The 16,863-nt window shown below is 32.9% G+C and overlaps 1 protein-coding gene and 1 pseudogene across 2 annotated transcripts in view; both read right to left on the bottom strand.

The window, feature by feature from the left end:
* NUDT3 (nudix hydrolase 3) overlaps nucleotides 1-16,863 on the bottom strand; it is a 92,054-nt gene that overhangs the window by 12,573 nt on the left and 62,618 nt on the right. The gene's annotated exons all lie outside the window — the stretch shown is intronic.
* LOC112476173 lies at nucleotides 15,524-15,640 on the bottom strand (annotated as a pseudogene).

Raw genomic sequence — 16,863 nt, 5'->3', positions numbered from 1 at the left:
TGTGCCTGAAAGATGTCCTAATCGAATATATTAATTCTATTAAAAGTCTTACTTATGGCAAACTCTATAGATTCAGGGTGTTTACCAGACAATTGTTAATAATTTTCTTTGAAACCTATCAAAGACAAGACAAAAAAAAAAAAAAAAAGCTAAAGGAATTTATCACCACCAAGCCAGTATTACAGGAAATGTTGGGAGAGACTTCTTTAAGAAAGAATATGTATCAAAAACAGGAATAAAGAATGGTAATAACTACATTTCTATCAACAAGTACCTCAAATGGAAAAGAATGAAGTGCTTCAATCAAAAGATAGAGTGGCTGAATGAATAAGAAAACAATACCTCTGCAAATGCCGCCTACAAGAGACTCACTTCAGATTAAAAGACACACAGACTAAAAGGAAGGGAACAGAAAAAGATATTGCCTTGATGGACCTAGAGGGTATTTCACTGAATGAAATAAGTCAGAGAAGACAAATATCATATGACTTTACATACATGTGGTATCTAAAGAACAAAATAAACAATAGCAAAAGTGGAAATAAATATAGATTCAGAGAATATTTTGAGGGCTACTAGATGGGAGGGAGGTTAGGGGGAACAGCAAATGAATAGTTAGAAAACAGACAGGGAGATATAAAGTGTAGCATAAGGAAAATAGTTAATAATATAATAAACATGTAAGGGGGTGATCATATTATGAGTTATATATATCTCTGATCACTATACTGTACAACTGAAACGAAGATATTATTGTATGCCAACTATATTTGAAAAAACTCACTGAATTTTAAAATGTAAATCTGAGCTATTGTCTACTATATTTCAATAAAGCTGGAAAAAATTTTAAATGACATATTAAAAAAAAAGAAAGAAACATATTACTACCTCGAATGACATAAACTTAGTATCTTGTGTTTTTTCCATAGTTTGAGAGTTTTATATGAGGATCTACCAAAATAAACTTGAGAATTTCTTCCCAAAGCCAATGGTCGAGAGATTCCAGAATAGATCCATGGATATTATTCTGTTTTACTGATTTAGTTGTTATGTACTAATATCACATGGTTTTAACTAATACAGCTTTATCTTAATACCTGTTCTTTTTCAAAAACTGTGAAGCCATTTTTGTACCTTTATTCTTCCACATAAATTTCAGAAATCAGCTTTTCAGATCTCTTAAAAAATCCTTTGGGATGTTTATTTTTATTATTGAATTTTAGATTACATGTTTATAATATTTAGTCTTCTCATCTAAGAATAAACTATACCTCTCCTTTACTCAAGTCTTTTTGATTCCTTTATCAAAGTTTTACTATAAAGATCCTTCCTTTAATCTATAGCAAGGTGTTTTAGTTTTGTTGCTATTGTAAATGGTATATATTTTTTAAAGTTACATATTTTCTAATTTATTATTGATGGTTTAAAGAAACATTGCTGGTTTTTGTACATTAATCTTATATTTTATAACCCAAATGTTCTTACTAGTTCTACTAGTTTTTGTTGTATTCCTTTGGTTTTCTAAGTTAGAATCACAGCATCTGCAAATAATGACAATTTTGTTTCCTCCTTTAGAATTTTTATAATGTGTATTTATTTTTGTTTTACTGCAGTAGCTAGGACTCCAGTTCAATATTAAATGACAGCATGATAGCAAACATAATTATCTTTTTCCCGTCTGCCATGGGAAATGCTTTGAAAATTTCAAACATATGTTGCTTGCGTAGGTTTTATTAGACACTTTATCAGGTTAAGAAATTTCCTTTTATTTTCAGCTTGCTAATAGTTTTTAAAATAACTGGATATTGAATTTTAATAAATATTTTTCTTCATTTACTGAGATTTTTTTCTATTTTAATCTCTTTAAATAAAGTAAATTATATAAACATGTTATCTAAGACTGAACTATGCTTCATTCTAGGGATAATCTAGTTGTGTGATACTTTGAGAAAGCTTTTGATTCTATTTGTTCTTATTTTACTTGGAATTTTTGCATCCATGGTCATAAATGAGAATTTATTGTTCTTTTCTACTCTTAATTATTAAGATCAGGGGTCAGCAAACTATAGCCCATGGCCCATATCGGGTCTGCCATTTTGTTTTTATAAATAAAGTTTTATTGGAACATAGCCACGCTCATTTATGTATTGTCTATGGGTGCATTCACATTATAACAGCAGAGTTGAATATTTGTGACAGATACCGTATGGTTTCTAAAGTCTAAAATATTTATTATCTGGCCCTTTACAGAAAAAGTTTGCTGACTGTTGATCAAGATTATACCAGCCTTACAAGAGGTATGTAGTTATCCTTTTCTAGCATAATTCGTAAAGTGTATTTTTGAAAATTTTGGTAAAATTCATCCTGTCTGATCTTGGCATTTTTCTTTGGGAGAAGGGTGATTACTACTTCATTTCCATAAGGAATAATGATCAATATACAGGTTTTCTAATTTTTCTTAAGTAAATTTGGGTAGTTTCTTTCTAGAAAACTTTTATCAAAGTTTTCAATTATTTTTGGTTGTTTGTAGCTCTTCACAGCATTCTCTTAATTTAAAAGTTTCTAGTATACCTGTGGTTATTCCTTTCTTGTTCCTTATTTTCTGTCTTTCCCTTAGAGTTTCCTTTATTGGTCCTGCTAGAGGTTTGCCTACTTTATTAGACAAATAAAAATAACCTACTTTTGGTTTTTTTGATCATTTCTATTTTTCTCTCAATTTTTGCCTTTTTCCTAGTTATTTCCATACTTTTACTTTCTTTGAGCATACCCGTTGTTTTTTTTTCCCTAGCTTCTTAGAAAGCTTAGTTTATTTAATGTCTATTTTACTTTCTAATAAACGCCTCTAAGGCTCAAAGAACTGAATGAGCTGCATCCCATACATCATGATATGGACTGCTTTCATAATTGATCGGCTCTAGTTACTTACTAATTTTTATTGTGATTTGTGCCTTAACTTAAGGATTATTAAGAACATTTTTTTCTGTTTCCAAATACATGTTTCTCCCTCCGTCAAGATGGCTCTAGTGATGATTTCTAATTTTACTGCATTGTGTCAGTATATATAATGGTCTATGTTACTGATGTGCTGGGATTTTTAAATGCTTTTTTTATGGCTTGATATATGGTGAGCTTTTATAATTCTTTTACATGTGTCTGAAGAAATCATATACTCTTTGCTGAATGCAAGGTTTTCTCTCAAAACTATTTGATCAACCTTGTTAATGGTGTTAACCCTATTTTTCTTACTGTTTGCTTTTTTTCAGTTTCTAAATTAGATGTTTTAAACTCTTCAATATGGCTGTAGATTTGTCAACTTCTCCCCATAACTCTGTCAGTTTTGCTTTATGTAAAGAGTTTGCTAGGTATACATAAGTTCAGGACTGCTATGTATCTTGGTAGATTGTTCCTTTTATCAATACTAAATGTTTCTCTTGTCCCTTTAAATGTTTTTCACCTAAATTCTACTTTATCTGATACTACAATTACTGTTCCAGTTTTCTTTTGGTTAGAATTTGCCTGATACGTCTTTCTTCATCCCTTCATTCTTAGTTATTCAGCATTACTGTGTTTGAAAACAACAGTTAGCAAGTTTTATTTTCTTTTTCAATCCAAGTGCATGTCTATTAGTTAGTAAGTTTAAGTGTAATCAAGTTACATTTATTGTGATTTAACCTGAAACTTAGCTTTTCACTGAGCCACACAGGGTCTCTTCAACATGAGAGAAAATCAGAGTCCTTAAATTTATTTCCTATGTAGTAAGCTCTGTGCTATGCAGTTTGCATTTGTAAATTCACTGAATTAAGAGGAAGTTAAGTGGCCCTCATCCAGATAAGTTAGTCCTGCCCAGGTCCAGTGGCTGTTCGTAGTTTAAAAATTGTGGAGTCTCCAGAGGCAAGAGTTGCATTTAGCATTTGGTGAAACCACTGTGAACTGTACTGAAGTCATGGAAAAGTAAGCTGTGGATATACTTCCTAATGACTAAAAAGCCTTTCCTGGAATGTGGAGCTGGGTGGGAAAGCAAATACAACTGTTTTGGAAGAGTCATCTGGACTCAATTCATTTAGCAGAAGGCAATTGGCTCCTATCCCAGTAATTCAGTCTCTATTCAGAGTTCCAACACAAACCAGCTCAAATACAGTACTATATTCTCTAAGAGGGCAGATTCTAATCTCTACACTAAGCCACTGAATTAACTTTCATCAATGAATAGCATTCAATTATGTGCGATAATGTAGACAGATAAACTGAGTAAAAGATATCTTTAATTTTATTCCAGTTTTTTAAAAAAATGGTTGCAAAGTAATTTAGGAGTAATTATTTGCAATAAAAGAGAGCTAACCTTTAAATTAGGTCCTCCCAGTAAGTTTAAAATAAATAAGAAACAATAAATAACATATATCAATTCTTTGACTAAAGAGTGATTCTGTAAAAAAGCTGCTAGTGTTTAAGATATATCACACATAAAGATGGCTGAATTTACAAAAATGTGACCTGCTTAAAAATTTTAATCTACTGAAAGCAAGATATTCCCTGTTTAGTATCTTAGATGATTAGAGAAACAAAAATATTTATAGAGTCAAAGGAAAAAAGAAGAGCTATAATTCTAAAAATTAAAAAAAATTAACAAAAATATCATAGTAGACTGACTAAGCATATCACCTCTTCATCCTGAGACCCTCATCAAAATGGAAGCAGAGAAATAAGACTGGAAAAGTCTACTAGAAGGCTACTGGAAGAAAAGCAATTTCAAAAAAATTCCAAGAAGATGCAAAGTGATGAATGAGAGTTGAAAGATAAAGAAAAGCAAAAGAAGCTAGCTCAGCTTCCAGACTCTGGAGAGGGGCCAGGATAGGATATGGCAAGAACACAGAGAGTGGAAGTGAGAAGGCGTCCTGAAAGCCAAAGGTCTAAATACCAAACAGCTATCCCCATACTAGGAGAATGGCTTGGAGCCAGGGACCTATCACCCAGTCAACTTTGAGCGCTCTAACTGAAGCAGAAAAACTGGGAAGTACTGTAGCTTATATATCTATAAAGATCCCTAGAATAAACTCCCATTGTGGCATTCTTTTAACATGTCTCTGGCACAACAGCTTCACTTCCTTCCAGGTCATTCTATATGTATATCCACTTACACAGAGCTCTCATTCAGCACTGCTACTGCCTCAATCATAATGGTGATAGGAAAATCACGGATCACCTGACATCAAAGGAAAGTCACTAAAAGAAAAGAAAGATCAAAATATGCAAATAAAAACTGGCTCTGGTGAAGAGAAAAATTCAAGGAACAGAAGAAAACTTGGGGAAAGTTAGTTCTTGTCTTTAAATCTGAGATCATGGTATCCTAAACAAAATCAAAATGTGTATAACAGAAAACAGATGAAAAATATGACCAAAAAAAGAATAAGAGTAAAGGCACAATCTAGGGGGTCTAATATCTAATGGAAATTAAAGACAAATCACTGAGAAATTTCAAAACGTCATGGATAAAGGTAAAAAACAGGTATCTCCAGGGGAATAATAACTAAACTAGTATTAGACTTATTATCTGCAACATTAATAATCATATTTTTAATTTTAAGGGAGAGTGATTTTCAATTAGAAAAAATCTATTTAGTAAAACTTTCAGTGAGACAATGAAAGTGTGAGGCAGGAAGTAAGATATTAACTACTGTATATTTTTCCTTAGGAAATTAAGGCATGTTTCTTTTCATTCTAAGTCTTCTAGTCCTATTTTATTTTGAACCATGTACTGGGCACAAATATGATTTTGATACAATTTGAGAACTCAGGGGAAAAAGCTATCCTCAAAAAGAAACATACCAGATGAATAGACCTATATATATTTGACTCTCTCGGTTAAATTTCCTTCTGTAACAACCAACATACAAGAAACTTTGAATCTTGTAAGAGAAGAATGGAGTGAATGGAGAAGCATCAACAAAAACAAGAACTGTTGAGTAAAGGAAACTTCTGCCCCAGAGCCTTTGAAACTCCCATAATCACTCCTGACATACATATAGAATCCTACTACACTCTGCATGCCTGAACCAGGAACTGAACAGTAAGCAGAACTCTAACCTTGCAGTGTATGGAGAACAGAAGTCCTACAAAACTAATGACTTTACAAGGAGCAGGCTGGTGGAATGTGGTCACTCCTAGGCATATGAGCTGAAGAAAAGCAAAGACAGCCATGAAGAAGAGACTGTCCCTAAAGAAAATCTATAATCACTGAAGCATTTATTTAAGTTACAACTACTAAAGAAACTTATACTTCACTCTAAAAACAAGCACTCAGAGAAAAGTCAATAGTTCAAAAAAGGGAATCAATCTGATAATTAAAAAAACAGGGTTATTACAAGAAAAAAATGAATTCTTATTCAATAAGATTCAAGAAGACATTATAATTAGAAAACAATGGCAAGTTGTCACAAACAGGGAACAATGTGAAAACAGAAGAGTTCTTAAATAACATCTCATTAAAAATAACTTGAGAGAAGGCAACAGCTAACTGAATACAACAGAAAAGTGGAGATACAATTTGAAGAATTCTGTCAGCATTCAGAGTAAAAATGTAGAGATCAAAATTATAAGAAGAGATAAGAGAATACTATATACAGATGGTCCCTGATTTATGATGGTCTGACTTCAAATGTTTTGACTTTACAATGGTGCAAAAGTGATATGCATTTAATAGAAACTGTACTTTGAATTCTGACATTTTCCTGGGCTAGTGATATGCAGTATGATACTCTCTTGTGATGCTGGGCAGCAGCAGCAAGCTGCAGCTCCCAGCCAGCCATGCAATTGTGAGGGTAAACAACTGATGCTCTAGTGTACTGTGTTGCCAGCATTCTTTGGATACTGTGTTTTGCGTTTTTGCATCCTATTGTGTCAAAAAAATGCCCATCTGTGTCTCCTGCTTCTGGTGAGAAAAAGAGGAAGGCAATTATCCCTGAGGTAAAATTCAATTATTCTTGAGATAAAACTAAAGATAATTGCCCAAATGCAGGCTAATGTAAGTGTTCTGAGCCCATTTAAGTTAGGCTAGGCTAAGTTATGATGTTCAGTAGGTTAAGTGTATTGAATGCACTCGTAACTTATAATGTTTTCAATTTATAATGGGTTTATTAGGACATGACCCCATCGCTAAGTTGAGGAGCATCTAGGAGCATCTATTTGTAATAGGAGTTTCAACAGAAGGAAAACTGATGGTGAGACAAAAACTAAAGAAAAAATAAGAAAATTTCCCAAAGCTAAGTAAAGATACAAACATTCCTATCAAAAGGGCTTACCAAGTATGAGGAATACTACAGTAACATTTTTAGTTTCAATAGAGAGAAAAGTTTTAATGTGTTTATACAGAAAAAAATTTTGATACCAGACTTTTCCTCTACGATACCCAATGTTTGAAGTCAAGTCCTGAGGAAAACAACTGTTATTCAAGGAGTGTATAATTAGGCAAACCATTCATTATATATAATGACTCACTGTACTTTTCTTAAAAATAATTACCCAATATACTATACTTAACCAATAACAAATAAGGAAAAAAACACATAAGGGAAATACATGGGGGTGAGACAGGAAAAAAAGAAAAAATAGCTGTGATCAATGAAAGTAGTAAAAATTATTAGTCTTAAATTTAAATAATTATTGTTGATATGGTTGTTAACGACATAACAAATGATAATTTCTCTATTTTCAAAAATAATATCTTAATAATGATTAAACTATACCTAAAGTTACAAATTTAAACAAAATGAGAATTGGGTAATAAAGGAACACTAAGTTTTGTCTTTTACATTGGGAGTTTGTGCATATGAGTAAACTGTTTTGTTCGGCTGGAAAAAGAAATACTTGTTGAGATATGTTATTCAAAAGTAAAAGGGACTTCTGGTTTCTGGTCCAGCATGTAAAGAGCTTAAGAAGTTGCCACTCTGTCTTAACAACAAATAAAAACCTGAACAAACTGAAAAGCTAACAGTTTTTACATTCTTCAAAAATGTGAAGTCGCAGGGCAAACTGCTGTCCCCAAAACTGGAGAGCGAGAAAGGCAGATACAGAGGATCATAACTTAAAGGAGGAGAAACTACTAAGAAAACAAGGGTAGGGAGAGGCAGGCTGGAAAATCTAAACTTACACTGATGAATTGCTGGAGGCTTAGCAGACAAGTCTGAGAGTTAAAAACTTCAGGGGATCCATCATACTTTTGTGTTTTTTACCTACAGGAGTTCCACCAGGTTTCACAGTAAATATTGGAGAAGAATCTCCTCCTGCTTCGGTGGACGGGGGAAAGAGCCACTTGAAAACTCCAGAGCATTCTGTTATTCTTAACAAAGCTTACCTTCAAGAGAAACTACTTTATCAGAGCCTAACCTATTGGGGTTTTATCAGAGCCTGGCCAACCTAGGGAAAGGGTAATATCCAATTCCAGCCTCTTCCAGCCATCCTGTCCCACCTAAAGTGGAGGTGAGGAGGATCTGGGGAGAGGAGCTGGAATTACTGAGGCACCTGTGAAGTTCACAGCCCAGGAGCACAGGCTCACTAAAAGACTGAGACCTAATCACAGGATGATAGAATGCTTCTCCTCCCTGCACACTTAGTACTAAGGGCCTATTTGCCAGAGTTCCTTTCGTCTAGTACATCATGTTCACTTTCAACAAAAAATTACAAGGCATACTAAAAGGAAAAAACAGTTTGAAGGAAGACACAAAACAAGCATGAGAACCAGACTCAGATAATGGCAAGGATGTTGTAATTATCAGATTACGAATTTAAACAACTATGATGAATATGCTAAGAGTTCTAATGGAAAAAGTAAAAACTGATGGGTAGGTAATTTAAGCAGAGAGATGACAACTAAGAAAAAAATCAAAAAGTAATGCTAGAGATCAAACACTATTAACAATCTTTGATGGGCTCATTAGTAGATTAGATGCAGCTAAGGAAAGAATTCTGAGCTTTAAGATATATCAACAGAAACTTTCAAAAATGAAATGCAAAGAAAAAAAAGACTGACCTCCCCAACCCCCACTGGGAGAAAGCGGTGAAGGGTTAAAGAAGTACAAATTAATAGTTGATAGATGGTTACTGGGATAGGGAATGCAGTCAGCAGTAATGTAATGGCTATGTGTGGAGCCAGAGGGAAGATAGAGTAATCAGGGGGATCATTTCATAAACTATATAAATGTCTAACCAATGCACTGTATATTTTGAAACTAATAATAAAATAAAATGCTAAACAACAACAATAACAAAACCCCACAGAACACCCAAGAATTGTGAGACAATGATAAAAGGTGTAACATTGTGTAACAGGGATATCACAAGAAGAAAAAGATATAAAAGCAATTAATTGAAGTAATGACTGAGAATTTCCCCAAATTAATATCAGATACAAAACCACAAATCCAGGAAGCTCAGAGAACACCAAGCAGGGTAAGTACACAAAAAACTACATACAGACATATTGTATTCTAACTGCAGAAAATCAAAGATAAGGAAAAAATACTGAAAAAAAGCCAGAGGGGAAATTAACTTACCTGTGGACGGGCAAAGTTAAGGATATATGACAACTTTTCACAAACCATACAAGCAAGAGGAGAATGGAGTGAATTATTTAACTTGTTGAGAAGAAAACCATCAACCTAGATTTCTCTATTCTGTGAAAATTACCCTTTAAAAGTGAAGGAGAAATGAAGACTTTTTTAGATAAACCTACATTGAGGGTATTCGTTGCAAGTAGACCTGCTTGAAAAAAAATGTTAAAAGTTCTTTAGAGAGAAGGAAAATGATATAGGTCTGAAACTCAGATCTACATGAAGAAAGAATATGAGAAGAATTAGAAGGTAAAATTAAAACTTTTATATTTCTTATTCTTAACTGATCTAACAGATATGTTCAAAATAATAATAGCAATACTATATTCAATTATGTAAACATAAACATATACATATATATACACACTTATGTATAAATGAAGTGAATGACAGCAATGATAGAAGAGACAGAAGAATAAGGGCTATTTTGTCATTATAAGGTACTCACAATACCAGTGAAGTGGTACAGTGTTATTTTGAAAGTGGGATTGGATTAGTTGTAAATATATATTGCAAACTCCAGGGTAATCACTGAAAAAATTTAAAAAGAAGTAAACCTGCTATGTTAAGGAAAGAGGTAAATGGAATCATATAAAGTGCTCGACTAAAGGCAGAAAAAGAGTGGAAGACAAAAAAAGGAATTAAGAACAAAGACAACAAATAGAATAACAGTATCAAACATGATAGCTATTAATCAATTATATCAACAATCACTTTAAACATCAATGGTCTGAGTATCCCAATTAAAAGACAGAGTTTGTCAAAGTAAATCAAAAGACAAGAGTCAATAAGTTTCCTCCAAGAAACCCATTTTAAATATAAAAGTACATATAGATTAAAAGTAAAGGGATGGAGAAAGATATATCATGCTAACACAAATCAAAAGGCATTAGTGGCTACATTGACTTGAGAAAAAGAGCATTACATAATGCTACAGAAGAGCACTATATAATGATAAAGGGGTCAATTCTTCCAGGAAGACATAATTCTTAATGTGTATGCACGTAACAACAGAGCATCAAAATATGTAAGACAAAAACTGATAGGATTTCAAGAAGTAGATGAGTCCACTATTAGTGCTGGAGACTTCAACATCCCTTTATCAAAAATGAACAGATTCAGCAGAAAAGTAACCAGTTTAACTGACATCTACAGATTACTTCATTTAACAACAGCAAAATACACATTCTTCTCAAACTCACATGGTACATGCACAAAGATAGACCACATTCTCGGCCATAAAGCACACCTATTAAAAAGTATAGAAATCACAAAACATATGCTCTCAGACCACAATGAAAATAAGCTCGAAATCAGTAACGGGAAAGATAACTGGAAAATCCAAAATATTTGGAGGTTGAACAACACAGTTCTAAATAACACAGGTCAAAGAAGAGATGTCATGAGAAACTTAAAAATAATTTGAACTAAATGAACATAAAAAAACAACTTACCAAAATTTATAAGATGTAGCAAGAGCAGTGCTTAAAGGGAAGTTTATAGCACTAAATGCATATTAGATAAGAAAGATCTAAGCTTCCACCTTAGGAAGCTAGAAAAGGCAGAGCAAATTAAATCCAAAGAAAGCAGAAGGAAAATTAGAACAGAAATCAATAAATTTCAAAACATAAAATCAATAGAGAATAAACAAAATTAAAATCTGATTCTTTGAAATGATTGATAAAAAGTCTCTAACCAGAATAAAAGAAGACATGAATTACTAATATCAGAAATGAAAGAGGACATCATTACAGATTCTATGAACATCAAAAGGAGAATAAAAGAATACCATGCATCAATGAATACTATACCCACAAATTCAACAATCTAGATGAAATGAAACAATGCCTTTAAAGACACAATCTGCCAAAAGTTACACAAGACTAGACAATAGAAATAGGCCTATGTATATTAAAGAAATTTAATCAATAATTAATAACCTTCCAAAAAAAAGTACCAGGCCCAGATGGTTTCACTGGTGAATTCTACCAAACATTCAAGGCAGAAATCACACCAATTCTCTACAATCTCTTTCAGCAGAAAGAATACTTCCTAATTCATTCTATGAAGCCAGCATTATCCTAATACCCAAATGAGACAAACATTACAAGAAAAGAAAATTATAGACAATATCTCTCATGAACATCGATGCAAAAATCCTCAACAGAATATTGGCAAATAGAATCCAACTATGTATTAAGAAAGAATTACACATCATGACCAAGTGGGATTTATCCCAGCTATGCAAGGTTGGTTCATCATTTGAAAATCAGTTAATGTAACCTACCACATTAACAGACTAAAAAAAAGAAAAACCACAAGATCCTATTAATAGAAGCAGAAAAAGCATTTGACAAAATCCAATATCTATTCATGATAAAAACTCTTAGTAAACTAGGAATATAGGGGAACTTCCTCAACTTGATAAAGAATATCTACAAAAATCTACAGCTAACATACTTTATGGTGAGAAACTCAAAGCTTTCTCACTGAGATCAGGTACAAGGCAAAGATGTTCCCCCTCACCACTCCTTTTCAACATCATACTGGAAGTTCTAGCTAATGCAGTAAGACAAGAAAAGGAAATAAAATGTATAGTTGGGATGGAAGAAATAAAACTGTTTTTGTTTGAAGATGACAAAATCATAGAAAATCATAAATTATTGGCAAAAAAAGAAAACCTTGTGGAACTAATAAGTGATTACAGCAAGGCTGCAGGATACAGGGTTTAATATACAAAAGTCAATTGCTTTCCTATATTCTAGCGATAAAGAAGTGGAATTTTAAACAAAAACAAATACCATATACATTAATTAGCACCTCCATTAATAAAACTTATGTATATGTATAAATTTAAAATATGTACCCAATCTTTATAAAGAGAAGTATAAAACTGATGAAAGAAATCAAAGAACCAATTAATGGAGAGATATTCCATGTTCATGAATATAGTAAGCTATCAGTTCTTACCAACTTGATCTATAGATTCAACGCAACCCCAATAAAAATCCCAGCAAGTTATTATGGATATCTACAAATTGATTCTGAAGTTCATATGGAGAGGAAAAAGACCCAAAATAAATTAATTCTATATTGAAGAAGAACAGGGAAAGCATTAAAAGACTTGAAGGTAAAGCATATTCCTCCTCCTCACTTACAGCTTGCTATTCGTGGAGATGGAGAATAGGACTCCCTTTTTAAGGCCACAATTGCTGGTGGTATTGTCACTCCACACCCCCACAAATCTCTGATTGGAAAGAAAGGACAACAGAGAACCGTCTAGAGGATGCCTGGATTCCTGGGACTCTAAATACTCTAACAGTTATCCAGTGTTAGTGACTCCAGTGGACTGTATCTCTGAAAAACACAATTTTGCCTTTTAGAAATTCTGAGCAAGTTGAAAGTTTAATTAGCTTTCCAACTAACCACATTTCTACATTTGAGTCTTAACCATATTTAAGTGTTACTGTGGCTACAAAGAAGCTATTCATACTGAAGTAGTGGGCTTTGACTGAGTTGACGTTTTTTAAAACACTGTAATTGTGATAGTAACAAACATCTACTTTTGTACAGACATTATTTTCCATTGAAGTGGATAAGCTCAATAAAGGTCATACTCCTAATCCCTCCCAAAACCCACAACAATGAGATACCACTATATACCTATTACAATGGCCAAAATCCAGAAGACTGACAACACCAAATGCTGGGAAGATACGAAGCAAAAAGAACTCTCATTCGCTGCTAGTGGGAATGTAAACTGTTGTAGCCACTTTGGTGGTTTCTTATAAAAATAAACATACTCTATCACATGATCCAGCAATCATGCTCCTTTGTATTTACCAAAAGGACCTGAAAACTTTGTCCACACAAAAACCTATACATGAACATTTACAGCAACTTTATTCATATTGGAAGGTACCAAGGTGTCCTTCAGTAAGTGAATTGATAAACTGAGGTACATCCAGACAATGGAATACTATTCAGCACTAAAAAGAAATGAGCTATCAAGCCTTGAAAAGATATGGAGGGAACTTAAATGTATATTAAGTGAAAGCAGCTAATCTAAAAAGATGTAATCATACTGTAAGATTTTAACTATATGACATTCTGGAAAAGGCAAAACTATGGAGACAGTACAAAGGTCAGTGACTGCCAAGGGTCAAGGGGGATGGAAGGTGAATGGCAGAGCGCAGAGGAATTTTAGTGCAGTGAAACTATCCTGTATGATACTGTAATGGTGGATAGATATTATTAGTATACATTTGTGAAAACCCACAGCATATACCACACCAAAAGTGAACCCTAATATAATTTATACACTTTGGGTGATAACATGTCATTATCACAATAATACTGTCATTATTACAATTACAATCGATATAGGATAATTAATTGTAACATATATACCACTCAGGTGGGGTAATGTTGTGAGTGTGTAGAGGTAAGGGGGCATATGTGCAATCTGTCCTTTCTATTTAATTTTGCTGCGAACCTTAAAAAATTAAATCTATTAAAAAAAAAAGATAACCAATAGTAGTAAAGAAATAGTATAAATAACTTCTATGTCACTAGAGAAAATAAAAGGAGAATAATCAATTTAGCAAAATGTAGACTGGTCATAAAAAAAGCAAACAGATTATTAAATAGACTGTAATAAAAGATGACAGGAATGTTTTTATCTTTACTTTTATTTTTAGTTTTTTTATAGCAGGGAAAAAAAAAGCTTTATTAGAAGGGAAAGTACACTTCCAGAAGTGGAAGCGGGCCTGAGCAAGAGAAGCGTGGCTCAAAAGGCCAAGAGGAATGTTTTTAAAAAGTTATCATAATTAATGTTAATAAAGCTAAAGTTTCATTATTCAGAGGGTTATTATTCAAAGACTTTCAGACTGAGCGAAAAACAAAGTACAGTCATAAAAACATACCTAAACAAAATGACACAGAAAGGTAGGAAAGTAAAGGGCTGAGGAATTATATACCAAGCAAATGGCTGACCCTCACCAACCCCTAAAAAGCAGAGGAGGCTAAAATTCAAAGCAAAAAGAATAAATGGGACAAAGAAGGTAATTTTATACTGATTACACTGTGTGTAATCCATTATGGAACTAAAACAATCATAATTCTTTACATGCTGAATTACATAAACAAAGAAAAATACAAAGAACATATATATTAGAAATTTAAAGAGAAACAGACAAAAATCACAATTACATAGAAAGACAGCATCTCAGAATTTGGTAGTTCAAATCAACAAAATACAGATATATAAGAATGGAACAATAAAAATTATCTGTATATATGAACAAAGATTATATAACTTTTGCATGTTATAAAATGTTTATAACAACTGATAATATACTTGACAAAAAGATTTTCTTAATGAATTCTCAAAGCAGATTTTATAGGCCATGTTCCATCATTCTCATCATGATCAATTACTCACCGAATCATCTGAGACTGCAGTTTTGATTTTCTTTTGGACCGAAGAATAATTTCAGAATAATCACTTACATGTATACTTATTAACATAAAAGGATGTTCACAATATAATAAGCTAATTAAATGGCTAACTTCCAGTATTACTTTTAAATACACATGTGTGTGCATACACACACACACATTTATGGATGTGTAAGTGTATATGAAATTACTAAAATGTTAACAAAGGATAACTTTAGGTGATTGAAATACAAATGACTTTGTTCATTGTGTATTAGTTATTTCTTAAAGTTTCAATAACAGATATAGATTATATGATAGAGTAAAGTGCTAATGGTAGAACCAATTAGCACTTTACTAATAACTAATATACGGGTATATTGGTGTTTACAATAAAATTCTTTCAATGTGGCAAAGAGTCTAAAATTTTTTGTAATAAAATAGTGAGGAAAAATTTATTTTTTATTTTTTAATTTTTATTACGCCTACAGCACCTGGTATTCCTAGGTGGTCTCCCATCCAAGTACTAACCAGCCCGACCCTCTTAGCTTCTAAGATCAGACAGGATCAGGCTTGTTCAGGGTGGCATGGCTGTAAGGAAAATATTTAATCCTGAAAGTTTTCAGGAAAAAAAATCATTTTAGAACCTAAAAAATAAGTAAGGCAGTTCCCTTCCCACTTCAGTATTTTTGAGACTTCACAAAATATACTATAGAAGATACTGCAAGGTGGTGGCAGCAGCATTTTTTTTACGGTTACGTGAGCATTTTAAAAAAGTAACGAAAAAAATTAAATAAACCCAATGCCAAAAATATAAATCAAGTTTCTTTCCTAACCACATACTTAAAGTAACTTAAAATGTGCATACGGTTCTTTAACTTTACTCGGATCCTCCTGATGAGGGTACTAGGTTAGGGTGGGAAGGGAAGATGAGAGCCCAGGGCTTCTGGAGACACTTCTGAGTGGTCATGTCATGCTCTGTTGTGTGGTTCAGGACAAATTATTCATCTTTTCTACTCCTAATTATAACTAGTATTTGAATTCTTACTACACGTCTACCTATGAAGCAGGTATTATCATGGTTCCTATGTTCTCAACAAGAAAAACGATGCTTAGAGACAAAAAAAAGTTTGCCAGTGCCATGTAGTTAAGCATTACCAGAATTTGAACTAGGTGTCTGAGTCCAAAGCCTGTGCATAATATGCCTTCTAGACCACTTGAGAATCTGAAAAATCAGCATGAAGGACCAGCTTTAAAAAGGGGGTAGGGCAACAAAAGCTTAAGAAAAGATGGTCTAGCAATCTTCAGTGACTGTGATGTTCTTTACCGGATAGGACTCTCAATTTTCTTAACGATAATTTAGCTTTTATTTTAAAGGCAGAACTGGCAATTTCAGTTGAAATAACAAAAAAATTCAATTTTGCCAAATATCACTGTAAAGGTGATCTTGCTCTTTCTGGCACATTTAATATAGCATATATTTGATTCTTCAACAGAGATAACAGTTTATTTGAAAGCAGCAAGAAACTACGATTACATTTCTCACTCTCGACTGCTGCTGAATGGCATCATGCATTTATAACAGATGTGTAGTTATCTTATTGTTGGATGACATTAAAGCTAACTTCTAAAAAACCAAACACTTAAAAAAATATTCATTTAGATAACGTACAAGAAAGAGTTAGTACCTTGTATAAATACATACTCAAAAGAAAAAAAATGAAAGCCTGGATGGTGTAAATGTTTAGATTTGCTTGACCAAAAGTGCAGATTTAAACTAGATAACCTCTTGATGTCCTTTCAACAATGTCGTTCTATGACC

The sequence above is a fragment of the Pteropus alecto genome, unplaced genomic scaffold, assembly GCF_000325575.1.
Source record: "Pteropus alecto unplaced genomic scaffold, ASM32557v1 scaffold202, whole genome shotgun sequence".
NCBI lineage: Eukaryota > Metazoa > Chordata > Mammalia > Chiroptera > Pteropodidae > Pteropus > Pteropus alecto.
Note: the sequence above shows the minus strand (reverse complement) of the source record. Positions and strands in the feature narration are given on the sequence as shown.